Source organism: Giraffa tippelskirchi, chromosome 8, assembly GCF_054371585.1.
Source record: "Giraffa tippelskirchi isolate mGirTip1 chromosome 8, T2T-mGirTip1v1.2.pri, whole genome shotgun sequence".
Classification (NCBI taxonomy): Eukaryota; Metazoa; Chordata; class Mammalia; order Artiodactyla; family Giraffidae; genus Giraffa; species Giraffa tippelskirchi.
In genome coordinates this window covers 130,162,659-130,190,500 of record NC_137282.1, presented here as the reverse complement: position 1 = coordinate 130,190,500, position 27,842 = coordinate 130,162,659, and the positions used below count along the sequence as shown (strand labels likewise).

General features: G+C 46.7%; 1 protein-coding gene and 1 long non-coding RNA gene across 6 annotated transcripts in view; one reads left to right on the top strand and one right to left on the bottom strand.

Annotated features, from left to right (window-relative positions):
- Positions 1-18,247, bottom strand: part of DAAM2 (dishevelled associated activator of morphogenesis 2) — a 127,245-nt gene extending 108,998 nt beyond the window's left edge. For 3 of the 5 annotated variants that reach the window (XM_081523239.1, XM_081523241.1, XM_081523244.1), the window contains exon 1: positions 18,158-18,247. The gene's annotated coding sequence lies outside the window, so the exon portion shown is untranslated. Of the gene's footprint in view, positions 1-17,458; positions 17,750-18,157 lie in introns of those variants that run through there. The other 2 variants (XM_081523238.1, XM_081523243.1) reach the window with 1 other exon arrangement.
- Positions 13,668-18,257, top strand: LOC145518565 (uncharacterized). The gene is made up of 2 exons (XR_014062979.1): positions 13,668-13,711; positions 14,805-18,257. It is a non-coding gene; the product is annotated as an uncharacterized LOC145518565 (long non-coding RNA).
- Positions 18,258-27,842: the final 9,585 nt, after the last annotated feature.

Genomic DNA, 27,842 nt, shown 5'->3' with positions numbered 1-27,842 from the left:
AAGAACACTGGAGTGGGTTGCCATTTCCTTCTCCAATGCATGAAAGTGAAAAGTGAAAGTGAAGTTGCTCAGTCATGTCTGACTCTTCACGACCCCATGGACTGCAGCCCACCAGGTTCCTCCATCCATGGGATTTTCCAGGCAAGAGTACTGGAGTGGGGTGCCATTGCCTTCTCCGCTGATGTGGACTACAGTGTCCATTCTCAGAGTAACCACGTACCTAGGACTTGCTCCCCAAAGTCCCAGCTTTGAGCAACTTTCTCCCATTTAAAGAAGATGAGTTATATGATGTATAAATAAGCTGAAGGCAGAGAGGAAAGTCACCCCCAGCTACAGTCCCCAGCGCAAGCACCATGGAAGCCAGAGAAAGGGGCTCACTGTTGCAGAACCACTGAGCAATGAGGTTCACGGGCTCGGTCAAGGACAGAAGCTGCACAATACGGGACAGGGCACTCAAGGCCAATGCAGTATGTGTCACCGGGATTGAACCTGGACCAGATGCCAAGGGAGACGGGGCTGCAATAAAAAGGGAGGCACATAAAAGAGATGGATCGACTGCATTTCAATGAGCACCCAGAGGAGAAGTCAGCATGGCTTCACTGGCAAGCAAAAGAAAGTGAAGCAGTTCCCAGTGGTGGGTACTTTCCCATTTCATAATGTTTGCAACAGGAACAGAGCCGGGGCTGTACTAATGGAACTTAGAAGGGATGGAGAGCTTCACTGAAACCAGGCAGTTATGGTGGAGAGGGGGGACTCCTCCCCCCACCCTCGGGCAACCAGAAATACTTAGAATGTCAGTCCCATGTCCTTATCAGAGGGATGTCAGGATGGTGCTCACTTGCCAGCACTAGCAAGGGACCCCAGTAACAAGGAAGAGATGGGATGCAAGGAGGCTCCAGCAATTTGCTAGCTGGAAAATAAGCCAGAGAGATGCTGTTTGGTTTCTATTGCTATGGCCCTGTTCTGCGTCTCCACCAACAAATCAAAATAAGACCCCAACCAACCCACAAGTCAGGGGAAAAAACATGTTTAGTTCAAAAATCAGTGACTACCATGTGCATACAGGATCCAGTGTAGATGTATGGGGGATGTTCCATTCGAAGATGGTCGTGCTTAGTCATGTCCAACCCTTTGCAACCCCATGCACTGTAGCCCACCAGGCTTCTCTGTCCATGCGACTTGCCAGGTAAGAATACTGGAGCAGGTTGCCACTTCCTACTCCAGGGTATCTTCCGAACCCAGGGATCGAACCTGTGTCTCTTGTGCATCTCCTGCATTGCAGGCAGACTCTTTACCATTGAGCCACCAGGGAAACCTTTGAAGATGGTCACATCTACTTAAAATTTCCCACATGGACCCAGAGCAAATGGGGAGATCTTCCCAGTCACTCACTGCACAGCATCTCTGTACCAACAGGCAGAGGAGACAGAGCAGGAGTTTGTGCCCATTTTATAAAGTTACCTTGTTTTAGATTAGAAAATATTTCACATATCGACAAAAAATATATAATAATGTAGATAATAATAAAATAAGCATCTGTGTAGCCATCACAAGCCATAGATATCACGGATACAAATGGAGGCCCTGTGTGACCCCTCCCTGGTCTTCCTTCCTGTCTTCCCTGCAGGGAGCCACTTCTTTGAATTTGGTGTTTATTCCAAAATAACGTGTTTCTTATACTTTAATTACACAGGTAAATATATGCAAATAAGAGTATTACTTTGTACGATTTAAACTGCATAGCAATGGCATCCTTCTGTAACTTGCCTTTTCCACTTTATACTGTTTCTGAGATTATGGAGATTATGTCTCCATAGCAGAGTCTATTCATTTTTTTCACTGCATTTCATCACACATAAATATCAAATTATGTAACCAGTTTTCTGGTTGATGATAGATATTTGGGTAGTTTTCTAGCTCTTAAAAAACATGCAATCATGAATATTCTTGGATATTTCTTTTTTCACATGTATTCGAGTTTCTCTAGACTTACCTAAGAATGAAATTCCTGGGTTGTAGGGTAAGTATATCTTTGGTTTTACTGGATAGCACCAAATAGCTCCACCAATCGTCTGTACCAATTTAATGCCTACCATGGGTGAATGGGAGATTTCTTTAAAGGAAACCAGTCCTGAATATTCATTGGGAGGACTGATGCTGAAGCTGAAACTCCAATACTTTGGCCACCTGATGCGAAGAGCTGACTCATTGGAAAAGACCCTGATGCTGGGAAAGATTGAAGGCGGGAGGAGAAGAGGATGACAGAGGATGAGATGGTTGGATGGCATCACCGACTCAATGGACATGAGTTTGAGCAAACTCCGGGAGATGGTGATGGACAGGGAGGCCTGGCGTGCTGCAGTCCATGGGGTCGAAAAGAGTTGGACACAACTGAGCGACTGAACTGAACTATATACAATGGGAGGAATATAATTTGGGGGGCCAATCTGATGAGTGTGAAATGGTTGTCTTCCTAAGACTTCAGTTTAGGGTAATTCCCTGATCCCAAGTCAGGTCAAACATTTTTTCACATGTTTATTATTCTACAGCATCACTGCAGTGTTAGCACTGCATTTGCATGCTCTGGAAAACCCCAAGAATTTTTCTTTTAATTTATGAAAGTTTGAATAAGTCAGATAGTATTTCATTACTTCTTCACTAGGAAACTTGGAGAGGGAGGAAGAGCTGTGGCTGGAGCCAGAGGGAAGACTTCCTTTTGTTAAACTGGCTTTGAGATAGACAATTTTAAAAATGAGTCACAACATTAGAGATGAAGCCCATGAAGCAGAAATCCCAACAATCCCTGGGCACTGTGAGACACACATTAGTGTAGACCTTGTCAACACTGTCTAGGAAAAGTTCAGAGTGTTTTCTCATCGTGCCCTTTACCTGCGAGACACACAACTATGTGGACATCACAGACATGTGAAAGGAACCACAGGAACCATCTATCCATCCTGCTACCGCAGGAAGCACCATACATTTACCATCCCATCATCACAACAGAAACCTGGAAGGAGATTCCTGAACTTCCTCACATTCCCAAACACTCTTAAGTGGAATCTAAATTTCTCAGCTTTGAGCATCTCCCACTCATGGCGCTGATGGCATGGGATAGTATTCTTCACTGCTAGATCCCTTCTTGACAACACTGTTAGTACTTGCAGGACTCATCTGAATATCCCCCCATCCCTGACACAAGGATGGAGGAAGTACTTTGGAAGTAATGAGCAGGGGCTACTCTCTAGTCACAGCACACTGGCTTCTCATGGCGGTGGCTTCTCTTGCTGTGGAGCACAGGCTCTGGGCATGTGGGCTTGGGCAGCTGTGGCACACAGGCTTAGTTGCCCCATGGCATGCAGAATCACCCCGGACCAGGGATCGGACCCGTGTCCCCTGCATTGGCAGGCAGATACTTAACCACTGGACCACCAGGGAAGTCTAAACTATGTCTCTTAAGGAGAGAATTTTTTCCACAGTAAATCTTCTTTTCCAAGCTTGAGGAACAGAGAAATCATGGGCATAAACTTTCTGCTCCGAGTGTAAAAGAATCAACCTTGAGGATGCTTCTTTTCCACAAAGCCTTTCCAGACATCCCCATCACAAAACGACCTTCCCTTCTCTAACTATGTGTTGTATCAGCGCATCGTATACCAATGGACCACACATTATTTGGCCTATAACACAGGTTTACAGTGTACATACTGTGTTCTAGGCACTGCTCTAAGTACTTTTCAAGTCTTAATTTTGTCCTCATTGAGTGGTAAAGCGAAAGTCACTCAGTCGTGTCCAACTCTTTGAGACCCCATGGACTATACAATTCTCCAGACCAGGATACTGGAGTGGGTAGCCTTTCCTTTCTCCAGGGGACTTTCCCAACCCAGGGATCGAACCCAGGTCTCCTGCATTGCAGGCGGATTCTTTACCAGCTGAACCGCAAGGGAAGCCCCATTTAGTGGTAGGTACTATTATAATACTATCACCCTTTTAGAGATGAGGAAACTGAGTCTCAGGGGAGATAAATACTTGCCCAAGGCTGCAATTGTAGTAAACAGTGGAATCTTAAATTTGGATCCTAGCAGTTTTGACCCCAGAATCTACATGAGAAACCACCACACCATATCAAAGATACTGTGGGATACACATTAAGCCCTTAAACGCTTCTTTCTGTTGTTCTGGAGAAAATGCAGCTGTGGACTTAATGAGAAATTAATCATCCTTTGCATCCTTATCTTTCGACACCCACATCAAATCCCTAAGACCTTGAAGAATCTGCTGAATGCTTCCTGGTTTATTAATAAGAGCTCCCAGTCACATGGAGTTGCCACGTACATGCTGATGCCTCGCTTTGAGAGACCAGAGGCCCTGGGGGGCAGAAATAGATTTAGCTGATGGGGATTCATTCAGCTGATGGAGGACCTGCCTCAGCACACAGCGTCTCCCACTGGTGCTTCTCAGAGAGCGGCTGAACCACTACAGCCACTAACAACGAGGAATTTACGCACTTCACAGCATACTGAGCGCGTTTCATATACCCTGCTCCCCAGACACATTTCACTCCTTTACCCCTGGTATTACTGTGTTTCCACTCCACACATGGCCGGAACAGAGGCTCAGCAATGTTAAACTGCTGTATCACTTATCTAAGCCAGCACAGCTCATTAGTGGATGGTTGAAACTCAAACCTAGATCCTGACATCAAATTCCATGATGTGTTTGCTATTCATTAAGTTGATCCCTTTGATTCTTCATTCTTTGTGTGCATGCACCACCCCCCACCACACACACACACACCTGACTTCTTTCTGGACCAGTGGAATAGGAGTCAGATGAAAAAAAACAAGAGGTTAGGATAAAAAGGAATAAATCTGAGTCAGCTGAACTGAGGTGGATGAACCTAAAGCATGTTATAGAGAGTGAATTCAGTTGGAAAGAGAAAAACAAATATGGTACATTAACACCTCTATATGGAATCTAGAAAAATGGTATTGATGAACCTATTTACAGGACATAAATAGAGACGCAGAAGTAGAGAATGGACTTGTGGATACAGAAAGGGAAGGAGAAGGTTGGATGAATTGAAAGAGTAGCATCAACATATATGTTTTTGTTGTTCAGTCGCTCAGTTGTGTCCAACTCTTTGCAGCTTCATGGACTACTGCATGCCAGTCCTTCACCATCTCCTAGAGTTTGCTCAAACTCATGTCCATTGAGTCAAGGATGCCATCCAACCATCTCATCCTCTGTTGTCCCCTTCTCCTCATGCCTTCAATCTTTCCCAGCATCAGGGTCTTTTCCAATAGCTTGCGGGAAGTTGCTGTATAACACAGGGAGTTCAACCCAGTGCTCTGTGATGGGGTGGGGATTGGGAGGGAGGTTCAAGAGGGAGAGGATATATGTATACTGATGGCTGATTCACGTGCTTGTACAGCAGAATCCAACACAACATTCTAAAGCCATTATCCTTCAACTAAAAATAAATTTTTAAAAAGAGGCTAGGATCTAAACTAAGCTCTTTTTTTATGAACTATGAATGAATAAGCACATGGATAAACATCATATATAGTCAAGCATTCCTGGAGTGCTCACTCTATGTCTGTCACCCAGCTAAGCGCTGTAGATATCACAGTGACTAAGGCACCGTCCTAGGCTTCTAGAAGCTTCTAATCTGTTGGCGTATGCATCTCAGTGTGACAGGATCTGTTTTAAAGGAAGCTTACCTTGTCGGAGCCCCATTTGGGCAGGGAATGTTGTATAGAAGGGAAGAAGAAAACCAGACTCATTTTTAGTATAAACAGAGGCGGATAGAAGACTTTACATCAGGGCAGAGTCCAGACAGACGGTGTTCTGAAAGAGTTAAAAAGAACCTGTGCAGCCCCACTTACCAGGAGAGCCATACCCACTTAGACTTCTGGGGGGCGGGGAGCAAAACTGGGAGAGTCCCAATTTATGCCTGCCTCCCCAGCGTCCTATCCAGATAGCACGCTTTCACTCTTGAAAGAGTCCTGGTTTAGACAGTAAATTACATGGTCGCCCTTGCCTTCCAGGAAAGTTATGACTTTCTCCAACCATCCCTGGGCAGGAAAACAATTTGACCTCCCAAGGTCACTTAGTTGCTTATTTCTGCTCCCTCTCACAGACCATCTTCTCGGCCACCACTCACAGCTGGCATGGGTTTCTAGAGTGGTCTGTGTTTCTCTCTGCTGTTAGCACCAAAGGCAAAACAATTCACCATCGGATCCTAAAAGGCACATGTTTTAGCTGCAGGCACACTTGTTTTCTGCCCTGACAGTTTCTTCCTGAAGGACCTTAGGGATCTCATTCAACTGCTTTGAGCCTCAGCTGCCTCATCTGTAAGAGGGGTTGATAACAGCATCTCAGCTTGTGGAATGGTTGAGAGGATTTGGTGAAGGGACATAAGTGATACACCTTGTGCAGTGCCTGGTAGAGAGGACATGCCTCCCTTCCCAAGGCTTTCTACAACCAAAGCTTGGAGAAGATGCACATTTCAGGAGCCCCAGGATATGACCAGGCCTCATGCCGCCACACTACCAAGTTGGAACAGCTTCTTCGTCTTCACAGAAAATGCAAAACATGGTAAAACCACTCCGTAAAGCTGTTCGGCAGTATTTCCTAAAGTTGAATATGTGTATTCCCTAGTACCTAGGACTTCCCTAGTGGCTCAGATGCTAAAGCGTCTGCCTACAATGTGGAAGACCTGGGTTCAGCCCCTGGGTCGGGCAGATCTCCTGGAGAAGGCAATGGCACCCCACTCCAGTATTCTTGCCTGGACAATCCCATGGACGGAGGAACCTGGTAGGCTACAATCCATGGGGTCGCACAGAGTCAGACACGACTGAGCGACTTCACACACACAGTACCCAGCTGTTCCAGTCCCGGGAACACAGCAACAGAGAAGCATCCCTATCTTCATCTGCGAACAAGCGCACAAGTGTTCACAGCAAGGCTGTTCACAACAGCCCCAAACCTGGAAACCACCCAAATGCTCACCAACCGAAGACTGGATCAAGCGTGGATGGTCCCGTAGTGGAAAACTACACAACAAGAATGAGTCATCAGCACACCGTGCTGAGCAAAAGTGGACACCTACAAACAAGTACACAATGTATGATTCCATTTACACGAAGTTCAAGAACAGGCAGAACTAATCTTTGACATGAGAAGTTAGGATTATGAAAGGGGAGTAACCAGAAAGGGACATGAGGGACTTATCAGGGCAGGGGAGGTAGGAGTTTCGGAATGTTGCATTTCTTGATCTGGATGCTGGTTACACAGGCGTGAAAACCCACTGGAGATATACAATTACAAACTGCATTTTTCAGAATCATGTCAAACTTTAATAAAGTTGAAATAAAAATTTTAAATGGAAAACATTTTTTTTTTAGTAGAGAGTTGAGCAGACTAATCAGGCAGTGGACACTTGGCAAAAGGCAGTGGCATATTTCACCTGATACATGCTTGGTGGGCCCCAGCTCTGCGCCGAGCACTGTGGAGGATGAAGGACCAATGGGGCTAATGAGACTGGATCCCTGTTCTCCATCATCACCTCCACCACCATCACCTCCATCACTAATACTTCCTAGTGCTATGTGACGGCCATGGTTTCAAACAGTTTTTTTTTTTTTCTTTTTACCAAATCATGCACTAACTTCACTTTCATAACAGCCCATTTTACAGATAAGGAAATTTAGGCACAAAGAGATGAAGTAACTGATGCAAGGCCACACGGCTAGCATGAAGTAGACCCAGAACCTGAAGCCGGTACCTGTGCTCTGACTCACAGCTTTATATTCAGAAGTCTGGTCTGTTTATCAGCTGTCAGTCCCAGCTTCCATGTAGGAATCACAGACATCAATAACATCACCTCTGTTCAGGGAAGTGGTAATGGTAAGTTATCAACTGAGTGTCTCGGAAAGGCAGAGGCAATTCCTAACTCTCTTTCTCTGGGCAGCTGCCAGCTCAGTGTCACATGATCAGGAACAGACTGATAAATATATTGATGGAGAATTTTTTAAAAAAAAGAAAACTTAAAATGGCTTCGCCTTTCTATTGCCCAAAGTCCACAGAAACTCTGAATTTGCTTCAAATGAATTTCAAAGCTGCCTCTGGCACTGTGGAGATGCTGATGAATCTCCTCACTGACCTGGAATCACTCCCTTCCCTCATTACCTTATCAGGGGAACCTGAGGCTGGGGGCTGTGGTGTCTGAGAGGAAGTGATGGAGGGAGTGTTGACACTGACCCCCAGGAATGCGGTCAGATATGAACTGTGAGTCTGGCACATCGGGAATCTGCGATGCAGGCAAGCTTTGCTTTGGCACTTGGGCAGGTTATCAGTGTACGTAACCCAGAAGGTGAAATGTTCAATGCACAGCCCCAAAGACCTCCCTCGCTTGGGACAAAGCAGTAAGAAACAAACACCCCCATAAGAACAAATCAGATCTGGCAGAGACCCAGGCAGGCATGAAAACCTATGCAGGCAGGAAGTTGGCTCCCAGTGAGCCAACAGAGCCCCTTGAAACCACCCCCTTTATATAGCAGACGCACTGGTAAGACAGAGAAGAATTCCCAAAGGTCAACTTGTCCAGATCCTGTCTCCAGGCAGGATGGCAACAAAGCTATCCAGTCATGCTTCTGACCTGATACACCCACACCTCTCAGCCTAGACTTGAGGATCTGAGGGAGGGAGAAGGTGCCAATGCAAATCTGGCAATAAAATCAAAACATGTGCTCAGCCTTCCCAGTTATAACACAACTCTATTTGAAGAGAAATCAGTTGGGTCCCGCCTAGAAAACATACAAAATAGAGCATAAGAGAAAAAAGAAAAAAAATGTACTTTTTCATATAGTGACAGAGCCACCAACAATTATCTGGATAATAATGGGCTGCTCCAAAACGATTCCATGTAAAATAAGTAAAACTTCTAGGGGCAGGCAGGGGGTTATTAGGAAGGATTCTTAGAATTAACCAGGTATGGGAGGGGGGTTCAGGTAGGAGGGGAAGTACAGCTGTCATGCAGCATCAGTGAAGGCCTCAGCCAACCCAATGGGGAGCTCTGAAGCCAGGGTGCCCTTCAGAATTTCCCCCACATCGGGGCAGAGGGGACCCAGTAGGAGAGACTGCAGCTGAGGCAATTCTTAAGAGGGCTGACCACTGCCAGCACTGTCTGCTGCTGGGAACCAGTCGTGCTGGGGGCTGGTGATCTGTATGCAGGGTCCATACACCTGACCATTATCCTGCACTGCCTGACTTGTTCTATCACCCTTGTTCTCCAATCCAAGGTATCAGTCTTTGCTGTTTCCTGCAGCTCTTCCTACATATTCAGTGACTGAGGAGACCCAAGGAGGGAAGACTAAATCTGATGAGAAGGAGGGGGCAGCCACAGAGACTGAGGCTCAAAAGCTTTCCTAGAGGACAAACAAAGACCACACACAGCAGGTGGGCGTACCCAGGATGGTCACAGGCTAGGGTACAACAACCACTCATCTTTCCTGGGTGATGGATGCTTGGTATGTTAGACTCAGGTACTCAAGCTGGTGGTCACCCAGGATGAAATCACATGTAATAGCTGACTGATTGAAAAAAAAAAATAATGAACTTTGCTGCAAGAATGGCATGATCTCAGATATACAGAGCTGTGTGTGTCTGTGTACTCAGTCGCTCAGTCACGTCTGCCTCTTTTGCAACCCCTCCAGGCTCCTCTGTTCATGGCATTTCGCAGGCAAGAATACTGCAGCAGAGATGGAATTTGCGTGCCCTGCATTGCAGGGGGATTATTTTCTACTGAGCCACCTGGGAAGCCCCTGTGTGTGTCTAGGCATATAAAGAAATCAGAAAAAATAAACGGTTCCATTCAGCATAGGGATGACCCTGATAAAGGGTCAAAAGAGAAGAAATGTATGCTGCAGAGTAATACACAGAGATCCCATTTCAGTGAAAAACAAACGAATCAAACAACAAGAAAGTGAAAGTGAAGTCACTCAGTCGTGTCTGACTCCTTGCGAGTCCATGGACTGTAGCCTACCAGGCTCCTCAGTCCATGGAATTTTCCAGGCAAGAGTACTGGAGTAGGTTGCCATTTCCATCTCCAGGGGATCTTCACAACCCGGGGATCGAACCCGGGTCTCCTGCATTGCAGGCAGACGCTTTACCGTCTGGGCCAAGACCCCACCATAATGGTACACACCTGTAGTAGTTGTATGGACACAGGAAAAGGTAAGGAAGGATTAACTCTAGGCTGTAAACATTAATTCCCAGGGTGTGGAGGAGGGGTGGAGATGCTATTCGCTTTCCATTTGTCTTTTTGTATCTCTGCATGATATTGATTCACATGTTTAAGCAAGGGAGAATTACCATTGTAATTTTGAAAAATCAAATAAGAAATACATTTAAAAAAAATTATCAACATGGTGCTACTTGCATAGCGGGACCTACTAACAATACGATTTCATTCCCTGTCTTCCTTTCCCTCTTAGACATCAGCTCCTAATTGTCCATTTGGTGTTGCTCAAAGAGGAATATTTAATTTAAGGATGACATTTTCCCATGCCTTCTCCATCATTAGAAAATAACAATTTTAATATTATTCCATATATGACGTGTATTTGCCATGAGTATACATCTGCCACTAAAATCCATAAAAATTATGCAACACATTCTGCGTTCAGATGGCAATATTGTGAATTATCTGCTGTTTGCTATTATGCATGACTGTGCCTCTCTTTGTTACCGTGATAATGAAAGCTGACCGTCCCAAGCCAATTCCCAATTATCTTGGCACGTACACATGAAAAGCCCAGAGAAGCCAAAACCCAACTTCTCACCGCATCTGCTGACAAGAAGTCAGAGGGTTGGTTTCAAGTTTCTTCTCTCTTTCCCTGTCCCTGGCTACCCCTTAAGAGAGGTGCTCCAGAGGGCAGGAGCCACCACAGCACGGAGGATAAGGACACAAAGCTTCCACGTCGTCTATAAACTGGACCGCTCTTCTCCATCTGGTTGGCTCTGGGGATTTGCTCTCACCATCCCATCAGCACATACCCTAGGCATTCCTCAAGAGTTAGCTCAGCTGTCAGAGTTGAACCAAGGGTTTAATTGACACTGGCTACCAGGTGTGGCTTCTACAATGTAATTTGACTTTTATGAGCTCCAAATACGTAGAAGGCAAGACAGAGACTCAGTCCTTCCCGGACTCTGATGCCACGTGTTAGATGTTATGTCAGAGCTGCCTGCTAAGTTTGCAGAGCGAAGAGGGAGTGACTGGGCGGGAAGGGAAGCCTGGAAAAGGGAGTTTGGGACAGAAGGGGCCATCAGAGCAAGCCTGGTAGGACAAGCAGTCCCAGGAAGAAGGGCCATCCAGGCAGAACAAAGTACAAGCGAGGGAAGAGAGGCGGGACATGCTCGTGACTAAGCTCAGTGCAATAAAGCCCAAGTTAACCCTTAGGGCAGGGTTGGGAGGGAAAGGGCTTCCCAGGTTGTGCAGTTGGTAAAGAATCTGCCTGCTAATGCAGAAGACCAGGGTTCAACCCCTGGGTTGGGAAGATCCGCTGGAGTAGGAAATGGCAACCCGCTCCAGTATTCCTACCTAGAAAATCCCATGGACAGAGGAGCCTGGCAAGTCTACGATCCAAATGGTCACAAAGAGGAAGACACGAGTGAGCCACTGAATACAGCACAACACTATTCCTTGAGGGATGATGGAACTGACGGCTGACACAGCCGTCAGCCACACAGCACCTCACTCGCACGTCAGGAGCCTGTCTTGTGTTATGGTAAAAAGATCCCCTTTACCTCAAAAACCTCACATCAGTCCTTCTTCCTCACACCAGCTTACCAACTGATTATTTTTTCCCACCACATCCCTTATTCTGGATTCAGATTTTGACTTTAGTTTTCCCTCCAATTGGCTAGTTGCCAGGAACTACAACGACCACCACCATAGGGATAGTTAACATTGATTGAGTGCTTACTCTAGGCCGGGGGTTGGCAATCTTGGCAACCATCCTTCAAGAATGGTAGCATTTATTATCATCCCCATTTTTCAGATGAGGAACCTGAGACTCAAGTGAAATAATATACAAGGTCTTACAAGAGGTTAAGTGGTGGAGCCAGGATTCAAACATAAATCTGATTCTAGAAGCCATATTCTTGACCACCAAGCTGCAACAATCTTCCCTAAACTGTACTTGGTCTGTTCTTGCTGAGAACCAGGGCAGGAGCCACCAAACTTTGTCTGTTAGAGGGCCAGACAGTAAATATTTTCAGCTCTGCAACCCATACAGCCTCGATGACAACACTCCAACTCCACCCTTTTCTCATGAAAGGGGCCACGGATAACGCATACCCAAACAGCACAGCTACGTTCCAGTAACACACAAGGCTTGCTTTACTTACACATAAGGGGAGAGGTTGGACTTGGCTGCTGAAATTGTCAGCTCCTAACCTATAGCAGTTTGTTCATTCCTTCAGCCAACGTGGATCGAATATCTACCTTGTATCCGGCATGTTCTAGGTTCCAGGTAGAGGGAGAACCACGCAAGTTTCCACCACCATGGAGCTGAAATCCTAGTAAAGATCTGTTTGTTTCACCTCTGCCTGATAAGACTGATTCCTCACCTTCGTCCACTTCTCGCTTCCCTTAGACCTGTGGCTCTCAACTCATACTTCACATCACCTGGGAACCTTGCAGAACAACCAGTGCCTTGGCCCCACGCCCGAGATTCTCATTTAATCAGCCTGGGCTGGGCACAGGTACTGATGATTTTACAACCTTCCCAGGTGATGGGCTGAGACCTGCTTCTTGGGTAGCTGTTTGCCTCCTGTTTCTTTCACTTATTTACCGTCTGAAATAGGGGAAGTCTTTTAAGCCCCCCACTTTGAGTTGTAAAATGTGGGTTATACCCCTCTCATAAGATCATCATGAGGATGAAATGAGGCTACATGCTTTTCAAACATGAGGTACAACTGTCATTGTGCCATTATCATTCAGATTTAATGCTGGGTCCTACATCAGTGATTTCCCTCTCCAGTTTTGACCTCAATTCTTTGAACCAAGATGGTGTTTGGGACTTCTACACCAAGCTCTAATGGGAGCTCACTCATAGCCCGGGTTCATGGGTGAGCGAGTGGGTGGCCTTTTCGTTTATGCTAGTAGACCCTCGCATGGAGCTGCCATTTGTCTGGCATGGGGACTGCTGATCTGTGCCCCACTTTTGTAGTGAAGGTCTCCATCTCCAGGCAGACAGCTGACCTTTGAGCACTGTTGTGAAGCCTTGAATAGGTGGCTTATTTACTTTGACCCATGGACAAATGTCCAAATCCAGGTACTTTCATGAGCTTAAGGACTAGAAAGTGAAGGGCATTGCCATTTTGCTGAACACTGATCAGTGTGCTAGGTCCTTCCCATATACTGTCTCCTTTCACCTTCAGAACAACCCTTTAGAACACTTATTGTTCTCATTTGACAGGTGAAAAAGACTCAGAGAGGCTGAACAGCTTGTGACCCGATGGTCCCAGGACTGGGCTCACACCTGGGTCTTGTTGATTCTGAAGCTCTTTGCACAGACCCATGGGGCATCCTACAAATAATTCAGCTCCTCTGTAGCCAGGATTCAAAGAGCTACCCAACTGCCTGAGGTTTATTTTTCTCGGTTTTCTTTTGTCTTTCCTTTTCTTTTTCTGAAGCAGGCGAGGGGTGGGGGGGACCCAGAAAGAACCCCACAACACCTGCTAATGCCCATAGCCTGACAGCCTTGCTCAGCACTAGCAGGATGACCCCAGGGTCCAGAGAAAAAGGCATTTCCTCCCTGCACAGCATTCGGATGGTGCAGTTTTATAACCTCATAATGAAACAAAAAAACAAACAAACCAAAAAAATGTGAGGAGAGAGTTTGGAGAAATAGATACTGCCAGGAGCGAGGAATTCACCGACCCCCAATCTGGGCCATCTCAAGAGAAGTTGGCCACTGGCTGAGTCTCTTAAAAGCTGAAAAGTCATCCCAGGCCATGGTTAAAGAGAGAGCTTGAACAAAACAGAAACAAATGTGATCTTCAAAGTCTTAAATGTCAACTTGAAGGATAACTGAGAAGCGCTGAGATGGGCCAAGAGAACCTGCAGCTGCTTTCCCCACATCAGATGGTCCTTCAGTCCTCTGGACTGGCCACCCCACACGGCTGGACAACATGTCCATTGGGGAGGGGGCAGCCTCCCCAGCCCATACCCGCCAAGCTGTTTACAAATGGCTAAAGCTTCCATTTTTACCACCCATCAGATTCTCTCCTCTCACCCTGAGCAGCAGTGACCGTCTCTGACCTGGGGCTTGTCCTTCAGGATGCCTTTGCTCTTTGATCTTCCCGCCCCACTCCCACCTTCCCACCCCATCCATACAACCGGCTCTGCTGCCCTCCTCCCTCCCAAGAACAAACAGGAGAGTGGTTTCGAGGCCAGATATCCAGGATGCCTGGTACCTCCTCTCAGCCCTCAGGATAACGGAGCAGCCACACTCCTAGATAATCCCCACTGGCTACGGCTTCTAGAGGGAGGAAGTAAAGGTGACCTGACCCCTTGAATCTCCACCCATGGGTCTTCAAGAATGGAAAACAACGCAGCCAGATTTGGAGAGAGGTCCTTCCCAAACCATGTGGGTGCCTGATGGCTAAAAAACTAGAAAATAAAATTATGAGATTCCCTTTATGAAGGGTCTGCAACATTTCTCGCTCTGTTTTACTCCCTTTGCATAAATACCATGTTTGTAGCCACCTTGAGTGGTATCATTCTCGTTTTACAGGTGAGGGAACTTAAGCTCAGAAAGAATAAGTATTGTAGCCCAGGTTACTGCTTCCCTGGTGGCTCAGTGGTAAAGAATCCACCTGCAAAGAAGGAAACGCAGGTTCAATCCCTGGGTCAGGAAGATCTCCTGGAGAAGGAAATGGCTATCCACTCCAGTGTTGTTGCCTGAAGAGTCGCACGGACAGAGGAACCTGGCAGGCCACAGTTCACGGGACTGCCAAGAGTGGCACGACTGAGCACACATGCCCAGCTTACTGATTCTCTCCCAGGCAGACTGCACTGAGGTCGGTCCTTTCCACTGTGCCAGGCTGCATCTGAAGTCCAGAGCTGAAGGACACCAGATCCCTGAACACAGAGACTCTAGTTGTGGAGACTTAGGTCAACTGCTGTCAAAGCAAAGGACACCTTCCAAGTGGTTCTTTCTGCCAGGTGCCTTTGACCTTTTGACCTTCTGGAGAGCCTGAGAATGCACCCTAAGTATTCTGATCTCAGAGATGACCAGTGAGCTGGTCAGAAGCTTGAGCTGACAGAAGGGCCAATGAGAAGGCTTCCATATCAGCTCAAGCATCAGTGGTCTGAGAATCCAGTGAAATGTCCCCCTGAGCAAACTCTAAAGGGTCAGGATCCCACTGACCCTCCAGAGAGGGTGATGAAAGAGCTGAAAGGCCAGATCTCAGCCTCAATTGTCCCTGAGGGGGCCTGTGCTGGGACAAGAGGCCACCCTAGACTCCAATTTTTTTTTTTTTTAAGCAAGCTCTGGAAGATAGTGAAGGACAGGGAAGCCCGGCATGCTGCAGTCCATGGAGTCACAAACAGTTGGCCATGACTGAGTGACTGAACAACAAGACTCCAGGATGGGTCCCCTCCACCTCTGGATAGTCAGTCTTCTATTTGTACATGGTGGGAATGAATGGGGACGTTTCAGTCATTACTTCCATCAGCTCCACTGTGAGGCCAGCCTCTGCCTCACTGATTATCTTTGCATCCTCCTGACCACCTACACTTCGCTCTGCCCTCTTCTTTATCCCTGGATCCCAGGCTCTTCAGTCATGGCAACAGTTTAACCTGTTCTGTGTCAAAAAAAAAAAAAAAAAACTTTGGTGACAGGGGGCTGGGGAAGACGACTAGGGAGGAGACTTTTTTCCACAGAAGGCAGTGGCCTTTCAACCTCCTCCACAATCACCAAAACTAAAACCCTCCACCTCCACCGGCCTTTCTACTGTTCCCCCCCTCACACCCTCCCCTTTCCTGAACTCCTCACTCTCTTCTCAGTGCTGAGGTCCACGAGAAGTTTCTCTCCTCTTTTTGTCCTGATGAGGGCACGTGCATTCCCTCAGCATGTGAGGATCCGGAGGAAAAACCTTGGAAACGCAGCTAGGAGTTAGGAGCTGGACTGTGCAGCTACCAGGGAACCAGACAATAATAGCACAGTTGTTGTGTTTTGTTTTGTTTTAATGGAGAGATGAAGGTCGATGCAGCTCCCAGAGCAACCAAGAAATGGCCCGTTTATGCTTCCAGGCCTGAGGCCACGACCATCCCCATGCAGTCCCCAATGCATAAACAGGCGCCTACACATGCATTTCGTGGCGGGTACCCCACTATCCCTTTACAAGCACTTTTGTTTAGACGGCCCTTAGCGTGATTTCCTCCTCCTTCACTGCACTCAAGTTAAAGACATACTCCTGAAGTTAAAGAAGTCTAGAGCTGACTTGCTGTCTGCTCAGTCTCTTACAGCTCTTCTCGAGGGGTCAATTTGTACAATTTCTAAAACCTTTCCCAAATCTTCAACTTCCTGTGGGTCCGTTTTTTATATCCACATTTCCTCCCTGATCCTTTTTTTTTAATTCTCTCCTTTTTTCTAGGACACAGGGAGAGTCCAGTAATCTTCCTCCCACCCAAATATTGCAGGTTGGTTCTATTGCAAAATATAAAACCAGAGACCCGGGTAGGATGACACTGAAAGGGCTCTCTTTGTGGTCACTGGTTTGCTGAACAGCTATGGACATCCAATGTGTGCATAGGGCAACCCCGGGCTGGTGGATCCATACTGCCCCGCTTCCTCCCACACTCAAAGAGCACAATTCCCCCTCTAAGACCTAGGGAAAATCCATTCCCTTCTTCAGCCAACTTTTCAGAGAAACTCAAGAAACTGACACCAAACTTGGAAGGAGGAGGGGGACACAAAACCTGAAACTATTTAAAGATAGAAAGTTGCTCTCTTTCCCTTGTAGGTTTCAAGGAAAGTCTCCAGAGACTCTTTCCTGGAGAGGTAGGGTTTCCCCCGCCTTCCCATCTTCCTAGGAACTTTGCAAAACCACCACAGGACTTTGGAAAAGTGGCCAAGGCAGAGAGAGAAGAGTTAAATCAAGCCCAGACCTCAACAATCTGTGTTCAATTTTGATAAAAATCTCTCTCCCTCTCCCCCTTCCTCCACCCCACAACTCAGACATGTCTCTTTACGTTACGAGCTTGCATCTTGTTTGGGGGCACCGAGGGGCTCCCAGAGAACCCCCAACGGCCCCCACAGTGGGCACATGTGGCAGACACATTCAGTCCACTCTCCGGCACGGCTGGACACAGAGTCTCAGTTCTGCCCACCACCTCCTTCTTCTCCTCCCCCTTGCAGTTACCTGCCTCCAGCCCAGCTCCTACCTTCGGGGTAAGTCAAAGCCCCATTGCCCAGCGCTGTCAGGGCCCCAACAGGCTGACGGACGGGCAGCAGCCGCAGGTGCTGGGATCCCCACTCAGGACGCCTTTTCTGGGACGCTCCTTCCCTCTCCCAGGTCCCGCTGCTTCTGAGAGCAAGAAGCTCCCCGCTCCCCCCCGCCTAGCCTGCTGGCCAGGGGCCAGGCTTGCAAGTGGGAGCTGGGAGCGTGTGAAGAGTTAAATCGCCCAAAGGCAGGCACAAGCGAACCGGGAAAAGCCACCACCAAAAAGTTGTCCGTTTGGGGGGCACCAGCTCTCTCTGTCCACTTATGACAAGAAGGAATCGGATTTCAAAGCCATAAACATTTTTTTTTTTTAAGTTTCCGAGGACATTTCCTGTGTCCAGATGTGCCCATCCAGGCAGACTCGACACGCACATCACACCCGCCGGCACCAACGCGCACGCAGCACCCCCACCACCACCCCCCAAAGAACCCCGCTCAAGGATCCTCGGCGGCTCCTGCAAAGCACTTTGGGGACACAAAAACAGGCAGCCGGTGGAGCCGCTGCCTCGCCAAATCCCCTTTCAGCCTCGGAAAGAAAAGTAGAGGAGGAGAGAAGTGGGGAAGTGGCCCGGAAAGCCTCCCGCGGTCCCCTGGCCCCCCGGATGCGAAGCAGGGAGGAGAGCGGGGCGGCCGTACTCACCCCGGGCCGCCCATGGCGCGTCCTCGGCTCCCGCAGCCCCGCGCCCGGCTGCGCGCCCGCCCGCCCGCCGCGCCCGCTCCGCGCTGAGCCGAGCCGAGCTCGCCGTCTCCCGACCGAGACCTCGCTGCTCCCCCTGGGCCGGCCTCGCGCCCGCCCGCCCCGCTCTGACGTCAGGCGTCTTGGAGCGGGATATTTATGGCCAGGATACTCTGAATTTTCCCTAGGTAGAGTTCTGATTGCAGTTCCTTGGGATTTGTAATTTTCACACTTTCAGACAGAAAGCAGCGGAGGGAGGGAGGAAAACGCAGCCGGCAGGGCGAGGCAGATAATGAGGGTAGCTGTTTTCCAACTCTGGCAAAGAGCCTTCTCAGGGCTTCCTCTGTTTTGGAAACAGAGAAGGGGGTCAAGGAGGCAGGAGGGGTGACCTGAGACGGTGGGTTTCTCCTTGTTTCTCTCCTGGTTCGAGCAGGCTGGGAGGTCAGGTGCTTGGGGCCCAGGAGCCCTGCCCTTCGACCAAGTCCCTTCACGTGATACTAAGTCCCAGGAAGGTGCTAGGGCAAGAAAGGAGATAAATCAGGAAGAACAGAACAGCTAATTAGAAGCCTTGGTCCACACCCTAACAACTTTTCCATTTCTTCTTTGGGAGTGGGTGCATAAAAAAAAAAAAAGTTTATTTTTATTAAATTATGTTCCACACTCCCTGCCCCTGTATAGCTTTTCCAACTCAGTACCAGTCAATTCATCTTACTTCATTGCTTACATATAGAGTTTGAGCCATTTACAATAGTCCTTATTCATACTTTATAAAATGGCTTTTAATTTTTTTTTTTTTTTTCCTTAAATGTGATTGTGATCCGTCTCCTTGTCTGGACGGAAGTTGCCTTAGTCAAGAACAAGAGTCTCCTCCATGCCTGGCACCATCATCAGGATGGAGTCTGGGTTGTTTCACTCTCCCAGGAGTGAGCAAGCAGATGGAGCCCACAATTGGTGATGAGCCAGGTGGAGTTTTCTGGCTCTTCATGTCTGGCTTCTGGATTCTGATGGTTGTCTATTTCTCTGCCTTGCTGAAGAGGTTTGGGGACATGGCTTGGTTTAATGGCCATCTTTCCAGAGTAGAGAAAAAAAGAGCACGTAATGCCTTAGCCTACTTGGTGCCCAAGGATTGGAGAAGGAACTGAAAAATGAGATACATGGGATGCAAATCGCTCGTTCAGTTGGATAACATAAGTGTGTAGGTATTCAACTCCCCATTAAGGAGAAGGAGGATAACCACAAATCATCACTAAAACAACACAGCTCTAGCGAGCATTCCGTTAGCCCAGATGGGGTAAAGGTGGGGGTGTGTCTTAACCACAGTTACAGTGCAGCAGGGACTCAAGGACTTGGAATGTGTTTACCCCTTTGGCAGCAGCTGGTTAGGGCTGATTGCCAGAAGGAGCCAAATCTTGGGACTGGGCCTCTTGGTGGGAGACAGCCAAGATGTTTTGGTCCAAGCCACAGAGAGCTCAGAGCCCTGCTGTTTGGTCACTGTCTGGCCGTCCTCCTGAGCATCATACCCCACAGCAACATCTCTCCATCCCCTTCCTCCCATCAGGGTTCCAAGATGAACTCTGCTTTGTGGTGGACACTGCACGTTGGCTTCCAAAATCCCCTTCTCCCTTGCCTTCCTCAACTAAAGAAACTGGAGGTCTACAAGTCACCACTCCAGACTCTCTTGTAACTAGAGCTAGCTGTGAAACCCATTTCCATCCAGGGAGGTTGGCATGCAGAAGGCAGGGGTCAGCTTCCACAAATATTCTTTAAGAAAAAGTCAGATTCGGATGGCATGCCCCTTCAACCCCTTGACAGTCCCTATTTCTCCTTCCTCCATTTCTTCTCTCTTAGGACGTAGATATGATGTCTGGAGATACAGCAGCCATCTTGCAACCTTGAGAACAAAAACCACCCTCTTAAGAATGGTGGTGCAGGAAGGTAAAAGGAACTGGGGCGCTCGGTGACATCTGTAAGTGGCTGAACTTTCCTCTGACTTCTTGTCAGGTGAGAAAAATAAACTCCTATGTGTTCCTGTTATAATAGTCGTCTTATGTTTTTTTACAGCCAAATATAATCTTACCTGACACATTTCCATCAATCCACCAAAATACAATATTGGAACGATTCCTGAACATTAGCTCACAAGTATGATGATTCCTTTTAACCTTATGTGTGCTTAGTCACTCAGTCGTGTCCGACTCTTTGTGACCCCATGGACTGTAGCCTACCAGGCTCCCCTGTCCATGGGATTCTCCAGGCAAGCATACTGGAGTGGGTTGCCATTTCCTCCTCCATTTAACCTTATACTGACATCACTGTTTATAGTTTTCAAAGCCTATCCACATATATTCCCTGACAAACTTCACAATTTGGAGAAGTATCACAATAACCTCCATTTTTCATATAAGAAAAGAAGCCAGATTTAATACATATTCTGCCCAAGATCACACAGTCTACAAAATAAGGGATGCTTGAGCTCTAACCTAGTTTTTCTCACTCCAATTCTGTGTGTTTTCTGCAAAATAATAAAACCACAAAGCCCAGTGAAGATGTCTAATCCATACTAAGTCTATTTCAACCAAGAGGCAAGAGACTGAAAGTAAATTCTGGAACTAGAAAGTGCCACAGTCCACTTGGGGAATTGAGTCCAGCCCATTGTCTCCCCCAATCCCCCTCACCTTCCAGCTACCCTCTGATATTCTGCCCTGAATCCCCATAGTTGCGCTTGCTAAGGTCACATGACCTTTTAGTTGAATTAGGTCTTGGGATCTTCATGGTCATGTCCTGTAAGATGCTTAGAGTGTCCCTTTTTTGAAGCACTCCCCTCTTTCAGGGACGTCTTAGCACAACAACTTCCCTTGTGCAGTTTCTCTTCCTGGTCCTTCTTCCACCTGACTGTGGATGTTCCCCAGGGATCTGCCAGCCGCCTTCCTTCTCTTGCCAAGAAGGAGAATGAAACTCATCTCATGTGATTTCATCCTTTCTTGTTAGTTCTCCCACAGGCTCCGTGACTGTCTGGGAAGGTCAACCATTGTCTCAACACCCAAATCTAAATTCCAACCACCATTTTCCTCTCAGTCTTAACCCTGCTTTTCCAACTGTTTTTGTCCATATTGCCCAGCATGTGGTGAATAGTAAATAATTGGTATATGTTTTAAAATATTATTGTAAAAAAGATGCAGAGAAGTGACTAAAGCATAAGAGGATTTTGTGACTGACTCATTTCTAGGATCGGGAGCTTTGGTGTGATCATCCTCCCTTGAAGATCACCCCACAAACCAATCTACTTGTCTCCAGCCATAAGGAAATTCAGCAGAATTAATGGAAGTTAGCAGGAGCAGACCCAATAAAGAGGCAGACCTAATGAGAAATGGCCTCATTAACTCCTTTTTACATGTATACGTATGGCTCAGTCCCTTTGCTCTCCATCTGAAATCATCACAACATTGTTAATCGGCTAGACTCCAATATAAAATAAAAAGTCTGATAAAATTAAAATGTCAAAAAAAGAATTTACTCCTTTTAGAATAGCCTCATTAACTTCTTCCAGACAAAGTGAGAGACAGAAAGGGATTAAAGATGAGGTGAGATAGGGCCAGTCCATCCTAAAGGAATTCAGTCCTGAATATTCATTGGAAGGACTGATGCTGAACCTGGAACTCTGATACTTTGGCCACCTGATGCGAAGAACTGACTCATTGGAAAAGACCCTGATGCTGGGAAAGATTGAAGGCAGGAGGAGAAGGGGATGACAGAGGATGAGATGGTTGGATGGCATCACGGACATGAGTTTGAGCAAGCTCCAGGAATTGGTGATAGACGGGGAAGCCTGGCATGCTACAGTCCATGGGGTTGCAAAGAGTCGGACAAGACTGAACTGAACTGAGATAGAGCTGGCGACTTAGAAGTGGTAGGTGGGAAGCATGAGGAGGATGGGATCAGGGGAATGAGGCCGTGCACCAGAATATTCCAGGTCTGAGGAGGGGAGGAAAAAAAAAAAAAACTCCATCCCTCCCCAGGTAAGTTTACTCAGGTTCTGCTGGGAAGAGGAGCAGGTGAAGCTTATAAAATACATGGCTCTCCATGCTAAGTGGCTGTTTTTGAGGTTGTTGAGTCTTGAAGAATCCATAAAGTAGGAGGGGCCCTTCCAAGATCATCTGTTTTCCCCCTACCCCCAACACTATTGCACACAGAACCCTAATGTAGGGAGGATGGAGGGTAATCGCTTATGCTCAAGACTGCCCCAAGGGTTGGCGTGGGGCCCATTTTTCTTCACCTGTCAGTCACCTGTATATCCCAGGAATACGACTCTGTGTAGCACACTGCTCATTTAGAAAATTCCACCTGCTTTCTAAGGGACCCCCAAACAATTCAGCAAGCTTGTCCCTCCATCCAAACCCAACTATACACTTCCAAGGCCCAGCTAACTCGTGGGAGAAGTAGGCATCACAAATGCCCCTCCTTGCCCACTTTCCAGGGCCAGACCTCTTGGTCCTATACCGCACAGGCCCCAGGAGCACTCAGCAAAGACCTTGTAAAGGATCAGTGATAATCCCATGAGTAGCCATCCAATCAGTACAAAATTGCCTTCCCCAATTTACACTGACAGTCTAAAGAAGATGGTGCTAAGAACTCAGGTGTTAGAGATCCTGGTTAAATCCCCACCTTGCCTCTCACTGCAGTGTGAGCTGCCTGTGACAGGTAACTTTCTGAAGCTTGGTGTTTTTGATGGTTAATTTTACATGTCAACTTGGCTGGGCCACATACCCAAATATTTGGTCAAATATTATTCTGGATGTTTTCATAAGGGTGTTTTTTAGATGAGATTAACATTTACATTGGGGAACCACTATAATGTAGGTGGGCCTCATTCAGTCATCTGAAGGTCATAATAGAACAAAAGGTGACTTCCAGGATTCTCCCAACGGATGACATATCAGATCTGAACTGTAACTCTTCCCTGGATCTCCAGCCTGCCAGCCTACCACAATTAAATGAGCCAATCCCTAAATATCTACCTGTCTATCTATCTATACACACGCACACACACACACACCCCCAACCACCCACCCACCCCAGTTGGTTCTGTTTATCCAGAGAACCTTGACTAATATAGTTTCTCAACAATAACATGGGATGAAGAACATTCCATCCCTAAAGGATTGTTGACAAGATTAAATGAGGCAAATGGATTGAAAGCCCCTACTCCAGTGAGTTCTTCTAAGACTGAGGAGAAAGAGGAACCCTCAGAGTTGTGAGGTCCCTCTCATCCCACCCCTGAGGCCATCAGAATCCACCTTCGGACCCCAGGCTCTGCTCAGGAAAATGCCAAACTCTGTCTCAAGGGCGTTGGTAATGTCGAGAGGGCAGAAGAAGGTTGTGGTAAAATGGGCCCAGTTCAGCACAGATATATAACACACCAGGTGTTTTGATAATGGACCATTCTGTTTCTCTCACTTATATTTCAGGGTATAATCTCCATTGATTAGAAATGGCCTCCTGCACTTCCATTATCCAACAGTAACTTCTTTTTTTTTTAACTTTTTATTTTGTATTGGGGTATAGCCGATTAACAAACAATTGTTTTGATAGTTTCAGGTGAACAGCAAAGGGGCTCAGCCATGCATATACATGTACCCATTCTCCCCTAAACTCCTCGCCCATCCAGGCTGCCATATAACACTGAACAGAGTTTCACATGCTATACAGTAGGGCCTTGCTGGTTATCCATTTTAAATATAGCATTTATCCAACAGTAACTTCTAAGACTACAACTAAAGAAGGAAGGTCAGTTTCCACAATTTCTTCCTGGAAAGGACGTGAAATCAGGACTAGAACTGCCTGAAAGATGTTTTAGGTTCTTATCATGGTGTGGGGTTGTAGAATGGCCTCAGAATATGGCATCAGTAAAAGCCTGGTTTCTAACCCCAGCTCAAGATCTTACAGCTAATTAAGAGCATCATTTAGTTTCTCTGGAAAAACATGGAATAATAGGAGGATCAAGCCCATGGTGCCGGAGCGAGGATTGAATTGCAGAATGTTTGTAATTACAGATGGCCATTATTCTTACATGCCTCTTCCTCTCTTTGCCCTTTTCCATCTCCACCCCCACCCCCCACCACACACAGTGCTTCTGTTAGTTAATACCAAGAATGCACTTAACATTAATGTACAATTCACCAGGTTCCTGGCATCTAGCTCTCTGCAAATATCTTTGCCTGGAGTTAAGAAACCTCCCCTGGCTCGGACATGACCACACGAAATAGGCAGCGATTGGAAAATTGGGCCCTTAAAAGCCGTCTCCTTCCAAGACGCAGGACAGCATTTTTGAGAAGCCTGCTCAGGTTGTTTGCAGCAGCTTTGAGGGTCGGCTCTGCTGCCTTGCCTATGTCAGAACCCTAAGTGTTTAACCACAAGACACACAGTGCTGGGACATCGTGGCGGCAGCCATCCACCCCCACAGCAAGGCAGGCCCTGCGTGCGTCTAATCCGGTATGTGCCCCCACTCCCATCCCCAGCAGAGGCCAGACAGGCTCCACACCTGGCCAGATGTGGGATAGGGTATGGCCCAGTGTGCAAAGTACTTCAGCGGCTGAGAAAGGGGGTGGAATTCCTTCCTGATCCCCCTAGACAATGTATGATCTGAGTCTAGGGTCCCCAGCATGGGGAAAGGCCATGCCCACTGGTAGCCGCAGCGGCTTATGTTATTTCTGGAGACAGGGTCCTTGCAGTCGGGGCTGCATACAAACTCCCATGGTGGTCTCGCCTTCAGTAGCTCAAGACTCTTTGAAGAATCATGCTCAGGGCTGAGTGCTGCAATCAAGTTCAAGATGAAATTGTCTTTTGAAACGTTTGAGAGAAAGAAAACTTCCCACCCGATCTATACTGGGAACGAAGATGGGGAAAACACACACATACACACTCATTTTTCTCCATTGAAGAATAAGTGGAGGCTGCTTGGAATCGTCAGGTCTGTGTGACTTTGGGCAGGCGCCATGTGTGTGTATGCAACTGAGCAGGGACTTGGGGGAGGCCGAGGGACATCAGAAGAAGCGTAACACGTTTCATCATTCGGTGGTTTTGTCTTTTAAAGGAAAGACCTTAAACATGGTAAAGTGATGATGTTAGGAATCTGTTCTTAATTACCACTCAGTAACTTGGCAATCTGTTTTATCCCATTCATTTCTTTTGGAAAGTCTCAGCGACTCATCTCTTCAGCTGTGTGTACACAATCATATGCAGAAATAAAGAAAGAGAAAACCCACCCTGGTTGCCCTTGGAAAAAGCAAGGACATCTAATGAATCCTCCTGCAGATAGTCATGAGCACAGATTTTTAGATATTTTGGGGGAGTTTCATAAACACAAAATAGGCATATTTGATGGATGCATATATGTGGTTTTTGGACTCTAGCGTAGGGACTTTTTCTTACTTTCTTTAAAAGAAAGAAGCAGGAGCAGGAGCAGCAGCAAAGAACTCCTTCACTAATGCTGTTTATTCACTCATCCTGCTACGTCTCAGGCATTGTGATAAGCCCTGGAGATGCAAAGTTGCATTGGATGGGGTTTCCATCAATTAGGATTTTAATCTAGTGGGAAAGAAAGCTCAACTTCATGCAGGTTAAAAAATAAATGAAAGCACATTAAACTTTCAGAATCACGGTGGATCGGATGCCGTGAAGCTCAGTAGTAGATTGCCTGCCTTTGGATGAAGAAAATACATTCCCTTTCCACTGGTAACTTCCAGGCCAATTGCGATTCCAGGCCAAAATTCAATTTCCAAAATGCATTCTATAGAATGCTAATTCCTTTAAATGGCTTGCCAAACAAGGCAGAGGGAGTGTTTTTCATGATCAAATAAGCTCAAGAAAAACTATATATATTCTACCTCCTTCCACACACACACACCTTGAAACTTCACAGTGCCTGTTAGCATATGCAAAGTTCTAAAAGGTCCAAAGCAAAAGAGATCTCCTGAACTTAGCTCAGCATAGTGCTCCCCAAAGTTCTTTCCTCACAGGACCTGTTTTTCACATAACATCTATGAACATCCCGTAACTTTCAGAAACATTGTTTAGTCTGAAGGGGACCAGAAGAAGTCTCTAAAAATAAACACAAGTGTAATGGGATGCTGAATTGGAATTTTTAATGAGGCAGCAAGATGCAATAGATAAGAAATTCTAAAATAATGTTTCATAGTGAGAAGCAGATTTTCAAAAGGAAGTATTTGGGAAGTGCTTTCATGTCTCCAAAAACTCCTTCCTATAAGAAGAATCAGAAGCATGGAAGTTGAGAAAAAATGTAATGAACATTTCTCTGAGATGCCTGCACCAAAATTCCTTCCCTTTAGCCCCACCCCTCCCTCCCAGTGAGAACAGCTTGAGGAGGGTGACTCAAGGACCTAAGTGCTTCCTGAAGCTGGGAATTGTGGACAGTGTCAGACTCCAGCCTGGAAATCTAGAAGGCAAGACACAGATGGTAAATTGATTTGGTGGTAGATCAAAGGAGAGAAGTTGCTTCTTTATTGGGAAGGCTGGCACTCTATGTTTGCGAGGACAAGGATTAATACATGTGTCCCAACAATCATATGTGGGCCACATGGGTGAGAAAGTGAGCCAGGAGACATATTTGGACCTTATCAAAGAGAACTACCTGGAAGAACTGTGGACCCATGATATCAAGGGTTGGTACAGAGTGGGCCACTGGCAAACCAACTAAGTGGGAGAAAATCAGCTGAAGGAAGACAATGCACAGCCCGTATCACAGGAGGTGCAGTTGGAGAGACCCAACAGAAAAGTCTTTGAAAAACCCACCAAAGGCTCACAGGGAAGAGTCTGATATATGCAAACCATTTTGCAACCATGCCAAAAAATTCTCTGCAGAAGATGGAACTTCCACCTATGGCTGAGTAAGGAGATCAGCAAAACTTATCCCCTCACGGTTCAGTTCAGTTCAGTCACTCAGTCGTGTCTGACTCTTTGCCACCCCATGAATCACAGCATGCCAGGCCTTCCTGTCCATCACCAGCTCCCGGAGTTTACCCAAACTCATGTCCATTGAGTCGGTGATGCCATCCAACCATCTCATCCTCTATTGTCACCTTCTCCTCCTGCCTCCAATCCTTTCCAGCATCAGGGTCTTTTCCAATGAGTCAACTCTTTGCATGAGGTGGCCAAAGTATTGGAGTTTCAGCTTCAACATCAGTCCTTCCAATGAACACCCAGGACTGATCTCCTTTAGGATGGACTGGTTGGATCTTCTTTCAGTCCAAAGGACTTTCAAGAGTCTTCTCCAACACCACAGTTCAAAAGCATCAATTCTTCGGCCCTCAGCTTTCTTCACAGTCCAACTCTCACATCCATACATGACCACTGGAAAAACCATAGCCTTGACTAGACAGACCTTTGTTGACAAAGTAATGTCTCTGCTTTTTAATATGCTATCTAGGTTGGTCATAACTTTCCTTCCAAGGAGTAAGCGTCTTTTAATTTCATGGCTGAAATCACCATCTGCAGTGATTTTGGAGCCCCCAAAAATAAAGTCTGACACTGTTTCCACTGTTTCCACATCTATTTCCTATGAAGTGATGGGACCGGATGCCATGATCTTAGTTTTCTGAATGTTGAGCTTTAAGCCAACTTTTTCATTCTCCTC